General features: G+C 35.0%; 1 pseudogene; it reads right to left on the reverse strand.

Moving 5' to 3' along the window:
* Positions 1-3,079: 3,079 nt before the first annotated feature.
* Positions 3,080-5,092, reverse strand: LOC143618543 (sinalpyl alcohol oxidase Nec3 pseudogene; annotated as a pseudogene).
* Positions 5,093-16,511: the final 11,419 nt, after the last annotated feature.

Here is a 16,511-nt window from a genome sequence, read left to right on the forward strand (position 1 = left end):
TGCAAAATCTCAAATTGGCTGTTTGTTGACGGTAAATGTTTATATTTTTCCCTAGTATATGAAGTATGTTTAAATTTAATACAATCACTAAATAATTTAGCACTAAACAACTAAATTTAAATATTATATGTGGGAAATCTAAAATAAAAGGTGTTGTGCAGCTTGGCTTGCGCTCAGCATGTTTACAGACCAAGCTGGTGCTACCTTATTCGTTTACTAATCAGCCGATTTTGAGCAACTTGTGAGCTTTTGAATTGTTTTTACAGGTAGCCGAACTGTGGGGACAAAACTGTGAGCCAGGTAACTTAACCAAAGTTATATTTTAATTCGACATAATAACATATACTGTTTCATCACTGAAAAATTAATGACTAAGTAATGATGTTTTTATGGAGCATGTAATAATGGAGATGGTTGGAGGTGGTGCAAACTATTGCGTGGAGTGTGTTGGTATGAAGTCAGTGGTGCGTGAAACTCATGCTTTATGTAGGAAGGTAGGTTTTATGTTGAGTGTGTTGGTATGAAGTCAGTGGTGCGTGAAATTCATGTTTGACAGAATTACAAATTTTGTCCTTTAAAATAAGACGAATTACGGTTCGTGTCCTTTTCTAAGTTTCCTTGCAGGCGGTGTACTTTAAACTTTTTTTTCCTACAAGTTTTGTCCTTTACGCTAACTGGGTTAGAAAAACTCAGTTAAATACCCTCACGTGAGACGCATGTGAGGGCATTTTTGTCTTTTCACACTGTCTATGTATCTTCCTTTCTTCTCTCTCATAAATTGAAGAAACCAAACCTGCAACTTTTTTTTCCCATCAAACCCAAACCCTAATTCCAAAAATGACACCCACCTCCTACTCTAACTCTACTCTTACTTACACTCCTACTTCTTCCACCTCCACCGCCGCCGCCGCCAGTTCTTCCACCTCCACCGCCGCCGTCGTTGAACTCCCTCATCATCCAGCGTACGAGTTCAACATCCAACCCCCTCATCATCTTCCAGCATCTTCACCCAAACGACTTCACCATCTTTCTTTCGGCATCTTCACCCCCAAATCTTTAATCTCTAGTTCACCACTCTTTATGCTTCCCAACATCGAATTCCAAATAAAGAGCGCAGATTCAAACAAGCTTGAAATCATTCCTAATCAAACCCTAGTCATCAACTCCGGTCGACAACGTCGCCGATGTACCCGCCCCCAGAAACGTCGGTGAAGAAAGAAACAGTTCCCGTAGATGATACCCTCAAATGACGCCGTCAATGACCTCCTATTCATCCGCCACAAGTCCAGCGACAAAGACACAAAGTCAAAACCCTAACGTCTCGCCATAGCGTCGTTGGCAAGTCGGCAACTTATGAATCCATAAATTGATTGCACAAATCAAGGATTCAGGTAACGATTTGTAAAAGAGTAAGTGGTCGCCAGAAATTCGACTTGAACACAGAAATGGTCGCTGGAAAATTGAGATTCGGTTTTCGGCTTCGCCACCATCGTGGACGGCCCTAAGGCCATGCCGGAAATTGGTGTTTGCATCAGCAAAAGTAAGAAATCCTTCAACACCACCGCCCCATCATGGCCCTGTTGATTATTCCCTTTGTTGTGTGCCGCCTTGCCGGAGTTTGGGTTTGCAGATCTGTTTATCAACATTGCTGCCCAAAGGAGGGGAAGGTGTTATAAATAACATGATATAGACGAAAAGACAAAAATGCCCTCACATGCGTCTCACGTGAGGGTATTTAACTGAGTTTTTCTAACCCAGTTGGAGTAAAGGACAAAACTTGTAGGAAAAAAAGTTTAAAGTACACCGCTTGCAAGGAAACTTAGAAAAGGACACGAACCGTAATTCGTCTTCTTTTAAAGGACAAAATTTGTAATTCTGTCTTCATGTTTTATGTAGGAAGGTAGGTTTTATATTTATTTTATTCTGCTCATCATTTTTAATAGAGGGCTGGTAATGTGTATTCGGGAAGGAAAAAGGTTTTTCAAATAAGTTTATTCGGGTCGATTTAAATTAAAACATGGTCTATTTGGTTATGCTGTTAATCTTATAAAAATTGTTAACTTACAATTGTCCAAACATGCTAATATTATACAACGGGTTTACCTTGCCCATAAACGAACCGAACATTAAGTGAATGGACATGAACACTTGTTTCTTTTGTTTTTTTATGTGTAAGTGTTTGTTGTTCGTTCGTCTATACTTTTAGTTGATGTTCGTTAACTATAATTGAACACAAAAACGTTTTTCTTAACAAATGGGCATAAACAAGAATGTCTCATTCATGGGCTTTTTTAACTTCTTGCATATTAATACGTACATGAAAATGGGGAAAGTTTGTGCTGAAAGGTGGGCTGTGGGAACGCGATGAAGAATGGGAGAATGTAGAGTTTGCTAAACTATTTGAAGAGTTAATCGGGAATGAGTTTGAGTCGTTGGAAAGAGTGAAGAAAATACAAAGATAATGTATATTTAGCTTAAACAAAACATTTGAATTTGAACCATTTGACGCTTATGTACTTTTGTCTTATTATATAAATCTAATGGTGTGGTATGTGTTTGGAAAACATTTATACATTCTAGTTCTAGCAGCGAAAAGTTGAAATACCAAAAAAAAAAAAAAAGTCTGCACAGGTTAACCGGATTGCAGCAACATTGTTAGCGACGACACCTTTTACGCGACATTAGAATATTAATGGTGACACTAAGATCATTAGCGACGGAGTCGCCGCTAAAAGTGTTAGCGACGAATTTTAGAGCCTTTAGCGACGACATTTGTCGCCACAAACTCAAATTTTTTTTTATGCTAGCCTCTGATTCATCAAAAATAAACCTATCTTAAATTTATAATTATGGGTTACTATTATAAAAGTTCAAATTATTTGCTATTACTTGCTATTGTTTTTAACTAACTTTAATATTTCACTTACAGGAACAAAATTAAAGGATGATCCAACTTGGTCCATATGTTACAACAAAGTAAACCTCGAGTAACATTTGATATACAATGATAAAACCCTTTTTATTTAAGTTTAAATTATTTAATCATTTTTCATGTCTAACATATGAATGTAGTTTTCCATGTCTTGAAAACACATTACATAACTAAACATGCTTTAAAAAATACACATCAGCTTATCCTCTTGCGTTACTTATTTTCGTGCCCATATATCGGCCTAGCATCATGACGGTTGCCTGAGGGTTGGTTCCGGGTGAATCTGATAATACTGAACTATCAACGATCCGTAAGCTATTAACTCCAACAGCTTTCAAATCACTATCAACAACCTTGTTCACCAAGCATCCGCCATTGAAATGCCAAAACGTTCTCAGCGTTTCACGACAAAATGCATTCACCATATCTTCATTTGATACATTTCTAGGTAATGGGACACCAATGAACTTAAAATACTTTGAACCATCACGGTTCGTAAACTTGTACATATCCATTGCCTGTGTTCTCAACATTTTGTCAATAGCATGCACACCATCAGCACACTGAAGAAAGTCTTCTGGCTTAGAATAGTAATTGAACTGGACTTTCGGGCTAATTGTAACATCATCCGCAGATTTCAAACTGAGCGCACCAACTGAGAGGGGTCTACTGACCTCGGCACAAATTGATACAACACTTAAGTTTAATGGAGGGTATGGATCAGGAAAGAGTATAGGATTTGCTGGAGAATCATATGGGGTCACATCGGAAATGGTCTCTATGTACGGACCATTATTTGTGATGCCAACCACTCGACCTCCTACATCCGCCAAAGGGAAAGGGACTAGAAGACTAATCCCTAGACGTTGTTTATCAGCCATAAACTTCCTTACATAAGGTTGATCATGAACAACAGTTATATTTTGTGACAATAAATATGACCGTGGTCCTACTCCGCTTAATAACAATAGTTGTGGGCTTCCGATTGCACCAGCGCTCAATATCACTTCACCATTTTTTCTTATACGGACTTCATGACACCTTCCACTAGAATCATGGTATACAATGCCAATCGCAGCTACACCTGAAACATTAGTAAAATCCTTGCTAAAGATTTGATTAATGAACCGACAACCTTTTATTTGGACTAGCTATAATTATGAGAATTTTGCAATAGAAACCTTACAAAGACATGATTTATAATGTATTAGTCATCAAGTTTTGTAACAATTTCTTTTGAGAATTTCTATCTGTTTATATTTGGGTTTCCGCTCGGCATCAATAGTGGTAATAAAACAAAACTATATGACCGGTGCTTTTCTAAGTAACAACACGATCAACATTAAGATAAAAGTAAAGTAACACTAATAATGGTATAAAGAAGAACCTGACAAGTTACACGGGGAGAAGATAACTCGATCAACAGTGGCCTTCACGACCACCTTTAAATTTTCAGGGTGAGCTTTGTTGAGGAGCTCTACTGCACCATGTCATATCCCAGAACCATCAAATGTAGAACCAGCAACTTTTGTGCCTATAAGGTGATCAACGGTAAAACCATTTGCTGGACCAACTCCTGATTCTAATAATGCATTTAAGGTAGAATTTTGCCATGTATTTAAATGTTCAGGTTTTGTGACAATAATGTCTTCTACCCACTCATAGGCTTTTATAACACTTTCCATATCCCATGGGATACCTGATTTGTTATAAAAGTATTCATCACCTCTTGAATAGTACCCATAATTTACCATGCTGCTACCTCCCAATATGTTGCCTCTATTATTTGGTATTCCATCTTCAGAGGTAAAGGATTGAGCTATTGAGTTATGATCATTTGCGTTAATGATATTCGTTAGCGAGTTGGTTTCGTATAGAACATTCGGATCAGAGTCCGCAACATCGCCTCGCTCAATAACAAGAACAGAATAATTTTGCGATAAGGTTGCGGCTAGAGGACAACCAGCAGTCCCCCCTCCAACAATTATATAATCGTAATCCTGTGCTGGGGTGAAGTCTGTGGCATCATGCGTAAAAGCGAGGTAACTTGCATCTGCGTCCACATAGAAAAAATGGTGATCATTATCATAAATCAGTAGTTGATCAAGGATATCACATGAGGAGATGGATCTGCATTTGGTAGCCAAAATAATTTTGTTTCTTTTTCAAAAATTATGCTTATGATTTAGGATTGCATTAGGGTTATGGGATGGAAATAAAATACACCAATAATTTCATTTTCTTTCCCAACAAATATTTTATATAGGCATTTTTTTCCATTTTCTTGCCTAATTTTAAATTACACAATTAGGGGGGTGTTTGTTTTTTCTTCAAACATCTTCAAGGGAGCTAATGTCTGCAGGCGCGCAGACATTACCCTTGAAGACTGTTTGTTTTTTTTCTTAAAACAGATCTGAAGTTATCTTCTTTCATCTTAAAAGAAAAGCAAGGAAATCTTGCTTAAAACATCTTCACAAAAAAACCTTTGCAGCCACCCTCTCATCCACTGCTCCTACCACCGTCCGCCAACACCACCACCCACCGTACGCCGCCACCACCACCCCCGTACCCCGCCGCCACCGTCCACCACCATCCACCGCCACCACCACCGTCCACCACCCACCATCCATCACCACCACCGTCCACCACCCACCATCCATCACCACCACCGTCTGCCACCACCACCACCATCCATCACCGCCACCACCACCATCCATCACCCACCACCACCACCATCCATCACCGCCACCACCACCACCATCCATCACCGCCACCACCACCGTCCACCACCCACCATCCATCACCACCACCGTCCACCACCCACCATCCATCACCACCACCGTCTGCCACCACCACCATCCATCACCGCCACCACCACCATCCATCACCCACCACCACCACCATCCATCACCGCCACCACCACCACCATCCATCACCGCCACCACCACCGTCCACCACCCACCATCCATCACCACCACCGTCCACCACCCACCATCCATCACCACCACCGTCCGCCACCACCACCACCATCCATCACCACCACCGTCCACCACCCACCATCCATCACCACCACCATCCATCACCACCACCACCATCCATCACCGCCACCACCACCATCCATCACCCACCACCACCACCATCCATCACCACCACCGTCCACCACCAACCAAAACCATCCATCACCACCACCCATTGTCCACCACCACCATCCACCGCCACTACCCACCGTCCGCCGCCACTACCACCATCCACCACCACCACCTTCCACCACCCACCAAAACCAAATCGGCATGGCAAGCAAAGACTAAAAACTAGATGTAACTTGAATAAATGACTTCTATCTTGTGAGATAAGTTTGACAGTTATGCAGACAGTATCAGCTTATAAAAACAAACAGTCTTATATTTTCAGCTTGCAGATCTTCAGACCACATCTTCAGTTGCAGACATGAAAACAGATGAAATCAGCTTGCAGACAGTTTATGTCTGCAAAAACAAACAGCACCTAGGTTTTCTTATCTTTAAATTTTTGCAAAATTCGTTCTATTGACGTTCCCGTTTTGTTTTTCTTTCTTTTTTGTGTGTGTGTAAATCTAAACGAAAAAAAAAAACTGGGTTTTACAAGTAATGTTAGTTAATTAACTAATTAAATTGTATGGTAACTTTATATTATGATAAGTATTAGTTAAATTGTATTTCGATTATTTATTAAATATTTTATTGTAATTAATTATCCGTGTATCATACGGGTTTCAAGCTAGTGTGTGTAAGTGTATATATATATATATATATATATATATATATTAAGTTAGTTTTAATAAAATTATGAATTTTTTAACATATAAAGTACCTTATTAATTTTTAAGTATTTTTTAAAGTGACCGTGAATGAAGGAGATAATAAATGTAATTATAAAGGTATAAAAATATTAATTAATTGAAAAGGTCAAACAAAATGATAGTGATTCATAAGTTGGTTGTGGATCAATGGTAGAGCACTCACTTTACAAGTGAGAGGTAGGGGGATCAAACCTCACTACCACCAACTTATATGGGAGATATGAGGGATGACCCTGGCTTGCCAAGGTTCGAGTCCTGATCTCACCCGGTTTTACCGGCTCCTCGTTGTCTTGCCGTTTGGCGGGCATGGGGGTCGGGTTTTATCCGGTGAATCCCTCAACATGTGAACCGCTAGGGGCTCCGTCCATTCCGACTAGTGGCCGGCTCGGGCTACCTTTAGCCATCGGGGGCCACGTACGGGGTACCCGGCGTTACTTAGTTGGTTGTTCAAAAAAAAAGGTAGTGATTCATAGTATATTTATATAAGTGTAGATAGTGGAAGGGTTGTGAATGCTCTTAGACCATGTGTAGTAATGGACCCTTTATGAAGACGTTTTGTGTCATGTGACGTCGCGTCACTATATGTGTGTTTTTTTTGCTAATAGAGGTATAGTGGATATAGCCCCTTTTAATCATTACATTATTATTATTGATTTTTTAATAAGAATAATACGAATAAAATTTCATTAAATAAAAAAAACTTATATTAAACACAATCACAAGAAATAAAACTTAAAAATTGTAAAAAAGAAGGCTTTAGATAAAGTTTTTAACAGTCATAATTTAAGAGGAAAAAATGTAAAACTATGTTTTCAATAAAAAAAAAATAGGTTAATGTTTAACCCTAACTCTAGCCTCTTCTTCTCCAGCCCCCTCCTTCCTTCTTCTCCATGGTTAAGGTTTGCAACTCCATATTCTCTTCAAATTCTTTGATTAAAAGACGTTATTCAAACATAATTAAACCCAATTAAATTAACCCACCAATCATTTTCCCCCTGTTCAACCCCTACCGGCATTTTGTGGGAAGCGCCCCCTCCTCCAAAGCGCAAGTGGCGGTGTTCCCAGCGTTTTGAGGACGCTTTGGGATTGGAAAATGTTTCACTACACATGATCTTACACTTCTTTCAAATAGTTTATGTATGTTTTCTAGTCCTCTATATATGCTACTAAATGGCACTAAAAATTAGTTCTTATAAACTAATAAAAATTTGGCCTAAGACAACCTTTATAATTTCACGAAAAGAAACCGCATTTAGTGAAGTTGCATTAATACTAATTCAATTTTTTTGTCAGATAACGCAACTATTTCTTTCAAATCAACTTTTCTAAAATATTATATTTGAAAGAAACAGTTGCGTTATCTAACAAAAAAGTTGTATAGGTCTAATGCAACTTCACATAATACAGTTTTTTTAATGAAATAAAAGTATCACTTTGTTAAATATATTGTTTTTTTATTCATAATCTTTGTAAACGTATTATTATGTAATATTTGTATATTTTAGTTTATTCTAATCATGTAATCATTATTTTTAATAGCGTTGGTATCCATAAAGAACTCTTTTTTTTAAGAACCCTAAGAACCAATCTGGACCAATCATTATTTTTCAATCTTAAAAATTAAAAATTAAATAGAAAGGGTATAATGGTAACATCAATTGTTTCTCTTTCTCTTTATTAACTAACTAATTATTTCTTCTATTTTAATTCCACTATAATTTAACGTATTTACATATATACTATGGATAAAATGATTTGAGTAGCATCCTTTAAATACTAATTATGTAAATATAAGTCTTAAAGTTAATTTATTATCAGTTCTTTTAAAGATGCACGTCTCTTTACATATATGTAAAATTCATATTAATTATTTATTTTTAAATTTACTGTATATTAAATACCCATATACTATTCATCCGGTTTACTAACTGGTCATTCATTTATACAAATGTGACTCTTTATGATGATATTTCAATTTCCAAACTAACTGTATATGATACGAAAATGTTTTACATATGTGTAAATCTACTATATTTACATATAGGTAAACAAAAATAAATGTTTAAAACAAGTGTATGAAAAAAATTTTTGGTGCACATGTGCACGTAAAAACAATATGCCCCATTGTAGGTTAAGATATCTTGGTTCTGTTTTTCGTCATCTGTATTTTGGTTGTAAAAAAATAGAGTTATTTAAGAATCTTAGAAGATTTAGGTGTGAGAGTTTATAGGGGAGGTTATGAAAATGGTTAGTTTATAAATTACAATACTACCCAAATTAGTTTGGTTTAATATCCTCAATCTTTAATTTATTTACATATTTGCCATTACAGTTTTGAACCATTGATCATGTCATCAATGGTTTAGATGGGTTCTTTAAGTTCTCAACAAAAATACTAGTTCTTAAATGATACTAGCCCTATATATATATATGTGTGTGTGTGTGTGTGTGTGTGTTTAAATTATGTATGACGTCATCAGGTCAAACATCGGTCCGTTTTTCCGGACCGGTCTGATCTTTGACCCGGTAAGGCGTCCAGGTCAAGGTTCGGACCGGGTCTGAAGACATTGGTTTTAGTTTATCCTAATCATGTTATTGTGTTTTAGTTCTTAACTAGTATTTCGAACCCTGTGTTGGGAGGGTTTGGATACCATAGCCAAAGCTCAGATCTTATTGACCAAGAGTCAATTAAATCTTATCGATTTAAATCATGATGGCTTTGAAAAATGATAAATAATTCAAATTTTAAGTAACTCGGCAACTAGATTGTTGAAAAGAAAACAATATTATCATTTAACTATAGTGTATAAATATATAAGGAAAGCAGAAATAAACAAATAGAAAATTAATTTTAAGAATATAACTTCCCTTTAATTTGGGGTTATTTCAAGATTTAATGGGTTTATTTTGTTGACAAAAATAAAGAGCGGTGATGCATAACAAAAACACTCGGAAATGGCGCCGACAATAACAGGGCAACACCTCCTCTATACAAAATGAGCTTGTTGCCTCCACGTATCTCACTCTCTCTTCATAATAGAAAATGACGGATCGTCATCGGCAAAAACCGATATTTAACCTACATAAATGTAACATCCTACTTTTAATAATGAAAAGTAAAAGATATTCGTTTACTTAATGGTGTGCTATTATTTAGGTAAGTTAAATTAAAATAATATAGTGTGGTCTTTGATAACAAAAGATGAAATAAGGGATGGTAATTGGTCTTAAGGTCCATAGGCTTATCCAATATAAGCACCCTAAAACTCTAAAACCCTGATCATTCACCACATTTGCTTCCATACACACTCAAAACACACACAAACACTCTCATCCTATTCGGACCTAGATCCAAGATTAAAGAAAGGTTAGAGTCCATGTTCTAGCTTCCACTTCAAGCAACAAAGACGTCTAGATTCACATGTTGAATCCGAGTTGAAGCAAAACCGAACCAAAAAGGTACGTTTTAGGTTTAAGGATAAATTTTCGAGGTCGGCTTTCCTTAGGATTTGAACGTAAACAAGATGTTTGGAATGAAACAGGACAAACGAGTAAGTTTTGGATCGTGTTAGAGTGAGAAAATGAAGTTGTTATGGCCCGAAACTCGTTTTATAAGTAAAACGGGCATAACGGGACGTATGGAAGTTACTAGGAAGGAAAGACATGAAAAAGCATGTTTGAATCTAGTTTTAGAGAAACTCGATACGTTTGGAAGAATAATCGAATCGAACAGGGAAGAATCGAATCGAATTGAAACGAATCAAATTGAAAATTAATTCGATTATAACGAAACTCGGTTCGATTAGAATGAAACTCGACACTATTCGTTTAAACTTCAGTTTTAATATGAATTTGTAGTAAAGGCTTATTAATGGATATAAGCTGCTAGGAGCGCTGCCCTGGACCCCGTTAGTTAGGGGTTTCATTAACCTAGAAGTTTGACATAGTTAGAAGTAGTTAATTGTTACTTATAATTATTACATAGTCAATCGTACACAACTGAGGAGGGTATTACAGTTAACTCGGAGAGAAACAGGACACATGTAAGTTTCTAGCCCCATTTATTTGTTATGTTTTCTTGGCTGTGGGCATACTCGATGTGATTAGTTAATAAACTTATCTTAAGTGGTACGTGTATGATATGTGAATGATTGATGAATGATATAGAAAAGGTTAAGAGTATGTATGAAAGTATATATATATATATATATATATATATATATATATATATATATATATATATATATATGACGAAATGTATGTATGGATGCATGGTTGTATGGAAAGACCATACTGATATTTAAGATAAAGGGACCTTACACTACTAATATCTGAGATAAAAGGGACCAGACCCTACTAATATCTGAGATAGAAAAAGAAGGGACCAAACCCTACTAATATATGAGATATAAGAGGTAGAGACCAGATCCTACTAATATGAGATAGAAGGGACCGTACCCTACTGATATCTAAGATGGTAAATATAGTTATGCATGTAGCATGAAAGTATGAAATAATGTATGCATGTAAGAAGTAATGTGTGAATGTATGTATCTACGAAAGAATGGTAAACATATAATCTATATTTTATGTATCTTCGGATGGGTATTTGTAAGTATGTGTATGAAATGAATGTTACTAGATTTACTAGAACTCACTCAGCGTAGTTAACTTTTAGTATGCACACATGTAAATAGGTTAAATAGGCGGGCTTAATGATGACACATGGTATGAACTAGGTGGCTGACATCTAAAGAAGGAAGACATGATGCTTTATTCTTATGTTTCATGTTGAGACAATTTGTGATGTTATAGGACAAGTATTGTAGGGTATGTAATAACTATTGACTTTTATTCTTCTGTGAAAAGTTTTAATTCAATTTAATATTTAGAATTGTGTTTATGAATAAACTCAACGCTAAAGTAGGGCACCGGGTCTGGTGCCTTACAATAAACCAAAAGAAATAACAATCTATGTCTGAAGAGAGAGAGAGAGAGAGAGAGAGAGAGAGCAATTGATCAACTAAAGAGAATTAGATACATATTAGCTTTTATCTTCCTTTCTTTGATTCTCTATGCAAGACACGTTAAAGTAAAAAAGACTTGGTGCAAATATATGGTGAAGCAAAAGGAACTACATATGCAAACCATAGTACAATAGAATAAAGCGGGAATATAAAGTTCAAGTTATGCAGTGTTTTGAACAACTCTTAAGCTATCAAGGAGTTGAAAATCTATAATATATATAAACGAAACCATAAAAATCCTACATGTCGCGATGTGGTCGCTCCCCATTTTTTTTGGAGTCATCAGATTTGCTTAATTTTTAAATGGAGACTTCTCATTTATTTGACCTGAATTCACGGTTATGGGTCTTTTCAAACCCAGATAGTTCTTAAATGGGTTATAACATCTCATTAAATTAAAAACTAATCTCACCAAATATTTGATATAACAATTCTATAAAGTAGGGATATACTAAAATTTAATATCTTGTTTATTTAAAAAAAGATATATAATATTTATAATTAAAAGACTAATTTTATAGTAAAAAAATAAACGGGCCTTGAGCCTTATCAAACCCATATAGCTTTTAAACCGGGTTATAACATTTCATTTATTTGTAAAACAATTTATTTTCAAACCATAAGTATATTATTAACTTTCATACAATAAAAAATAAAAATTCAATAAATAAATAAATATTAGAAAAAATAATATAAAACAACCCCCGTAATACGGGGGATAAAAACTAGTTAGTATATATAGTAATATTAGTTTGATCCTCCCGTGTTACGTGAGTTTATTTAAGTTTTTGTTTTTAATTGTTTTGCTATTTTATGATGATTTATTTTATATTTTAACGTAGTTTGTTTTAATTTAATACATATATATTAGTTTGTTATTATATTTTTTTTGCGTTCGGGTATTTTCAATTGAGATGTGTAGGTTTTTTAGATTTTTAACGAACCAAAGTACATGAACAACCACATGTTGATTTTTTTTAAATGAACAAACATGAACACAAATATCTGTCTAATGAAAAAAGGGACGTTGATGTAGTTGACGATGGCGGGTAGTATCAGAAGTTAACCGGCGATGGAAATGATAGACCAACAATGGAGAACATGTAAAGATAAATTAAATCAGGGTTTGAAAATGAAAGTATTTACTAATAAATAAGATCTTATAACCCATTTGAGAGCTACTAGGGTTTGGTAAGACATATAACCCGTGGAAATTATTCTTTCAAATAAATGAGATGTAATAGCCCGTTTTAAGGGTTAATCGGGTTTGGTGAGACCCATGACCCGTGAAAATTATTGTTTGATTATGAAATAGTTTCACAAATAAATGAGTTGTTATAACCCATTTAAAGACTATTTGGGTTTGGTAAGACCCGTACACGCGATTTTGGGTCAAATGCATAAGAAGCCTCCATTTAGAAACAAGGTGTGAAGTAGAGAATGTGGAGGACAACTTAAGAGCGACACGTAGGATTTCATGATAAGCAATTATATAGATAGTTAGATGTTTTCATTCCTTTAAATTAAAATCTGTTTCTTTCACACATATATAATTCATATAAGAGTATTTTTGTTTTTAAACTAATATCTAAAATATATATAAACGAAAACATAAAAATCCTACGTGTCACGATGTGATCACTCTCCCTTTTTTTGGAGTCACCAGATTTCCTTGATTTTTAAATGGAGATTTCTCATGAATTTGACCTGAATTCATGGGTATGGGTCTTACCAAACCCAAATATTTCTTAAACGGGTTATAACATCTCATTAATTAAAAATTATTCTTACCAAATTATTGATGTAAAAATCCTATAAAATAGGATATACTAAATATTAATATATTATTTATTTTAAAATATATATATATATATATATATATATATATTTTAAATTAAAAAAACAATTTTATAGTAAAAAAATAAGTGGGTCTTGGGTCTCATCAAACCATAAGTATATTATTAAATTTCATAAATATTATTTATAACTAAAAAACCAATTTTATAGTAAAAGAAATAAACGGGGGTCTTAGGTTTTATCAAAACCATATAACTTTTAAACCGGGTTTAAATATTTCATTTATTTGTGAAACAATTTATCATCAAACCATAAGTATATTATTAGCTTTCATACAATAAAAAATATAAGTTCAAAAAATATATAAATATTAAAACAAATAATATAAAACAAACCTCGTAATACAAAGGATAAAAACTAGTAAACTATAAAATACATCACAAAAATGTATGCACACAAACTAACACTCCAGTTCGGAAAGTCTTAAATTCAAGTTCAATAGGCAACGAATTCCCCGTAAAAGACAGTAAATAAAAATAAAAAAAATACACCCCAGTTTGTTGAATTCAGAGTCAAACACTTGCTTTCCAAAAACAACTAGTAATAATTAGCATAAATGATTATTAAAGGCTAAAATTTTGTTTAAAACAGTTTTATCAATAATTTAAGAGAGATTAGATTTTAGTAATTATAACTTTGATTCATTAGCTTATTAATCTTAACTTTAGAAATTCTCTCTAACAGTCATAACTTACAAAAATCTATTTTCCTTTACCGAACCTGTTTTTATTGGTTTTTATAATCTCAACTATCATTTTTTGGTCGTTGTTGGTCCCAACTAATGAATTGGCTCTGACGATTCCATCTTTTAGCGTAGGTGTTCCCAACGATCCGCAACTAACAAAATCCTAACGCCGTTAGTTGCGGGTCGCCGGAATACGTTTTTTCCAGGAAAGCTCACATTTTTTCTGGAGAACTCAATATCTTCATCCTAAACAACTTTGTAACATTGGGTTGTACTCTAGGAAACTTTTTCTAGTATAAAAACCAAGTTATTGAGGTCTCGGAACCCTAGAACCATCATCGGAATATGTTGGTGGTGCTCAAGTAGTGGTGGTGTCGGTGTTCAGGTTTAGTTTTTTTTGACAAAAATGTGACTTTTCCATCCGAAGGCGTTTATTCTAGCGACATGAGAATAACCGTGTTAGCATTTTGTTACTTGCAGAATGTTGTGACCAAATACGTTAGAATAGAAGACCATCGGCAACCAATTCGTTAGTTGGGACCAACAGCGACCAAAATATGATAGTTTGAATTAATAAAAACCAATATACCTTTTTTTAAATCGAAGTCTAATCCAGTTAGTTTGTTGTTTGTTGGTGACGTGTCACTGACATAGCACAAACTCTAATTTGATAAGGTGGTTGCCTACATTGCATTCTTATAAGGGCAATTGTAAGGCTTAATGTCGATTTGGACAGCTTGGATAAATCCGACAAGTTATTCTAGGGTTCGGGGCCAAAGTCGTTTTTCCGATAAGATTCAAATTTGGGTGTTTTTAATAATAATAATAATCATACAAGAAGGTTTGATTTGAAAACGACGAAGAAAAAGTGCCATAAAGGTTGGGGTTTTTGAGGGTGCCTGCTGGTGATGGTGGTGGCGAGTGATGGTGGTGGCGGGTGATGGTGATGATTGATGGCGGTGGAGGTGATGGTAGTGGAAGATGGTGGTGGTGGTGGTGAAGGTGGAAGTGTACGTTGAGGCGCGGTTGTGATGTGAATGCCACATAAACAACCACCTTAGCAAATAACAATTTTTTGTGTCATGTTAGCGTCCACATTATCTACAAACTAACTGGGTTAGACCTAATTATTAAAAACTGCCTTGGTGGGAGAAAATAGTTTGTTAGTTGAGACTATTAGAGAGAATTTCTCAAGTTTTTATTAATATCGGTCAGCAAGTCAAATTTAAAATTATTAGAATCCAATACCTCATTATTTAGTTGAGCGATAACTCTAACCTACCAGTAAACATGTTTTGAGTTAGTTTTCTGCATTCTATATTATTATATATAATAATTTGGAACTTTGATGCCGCAAAGTTCCCGTTGGGTCTTTGCGGCACCTTATGGGCGGCATTTCTTTTTTCTTTTTCTTATATTTTTAGTTCAAGTTCGTAATGTATGTAATACATATCGATCAAAAACCAATTTTGTTATGTTTTTGTTTTGGTTTTGGTATCGTAACAGACGTGACGAAAACCTTTCGGATTCGCGTAAACTCAACGCATTTTGTTTTAGTTCTAGTATCATAGCGAAAGTAACGCAAACCAACCAAATGCTATTTTCTTCGTTCTGGTACCGTAACGAATGTGACGCAAAACAGAACGAATTCGGGTAGACTTACCGCTTTGACCCCGGGATCAAAAACGGTTGGGTTATACCAATGATCGAGATTTTATTATTATTAGTATTATTTTTGTTTTAGTTCCAGTACAATAACACACGTAACCGAAACCAACCGAATTTGTGATGACTTACCGTCTCACCGTTTGAGACTGACAACGCTTGGGTTTTATCACCACCCGAATTTTACCAACGTTGCGCCGATTAAAATACTAGTTAATAACAAATATATTTCTTTTCTTTCAACAAATTCATTTTCTTTATCCTTTCTTATACATTACTTTTATTAACTTATTATATTAGAGTTAATTTTGAACTTTATACACGTATAATTATGTGGCTTGCCTTTTTTAATCGTAGTTAAAATTAAATCCACATAACCTGTATGCCAGGTGGCAAATTAACACATTCTCACCTTTACTCTCCTATGCCCATACTAGAAAGCGCGGGTTCAATACTTGCTTAACAAATTATAGAAAAAGGTTACAAGGAGGGGTTGACTTGCCTGGA

Source organism: Bidens hawaiensis, unplaced genomic scaffold (assembly GCF_021521415.1).
Source record: "Bidens hawaiensis isolate Kalapana, Puna unplaced genomic scaffold, B.hawaiensis_p1.1 tig00085673_1, whole genome shotgun sequence".
Taxonomy (NCBI): Eukaryota; Viridiplantae; Streptophyta; class Magnoliopsida; order Asterales; family Asteraceae; genus Bidens; species Bidens hawaiensis.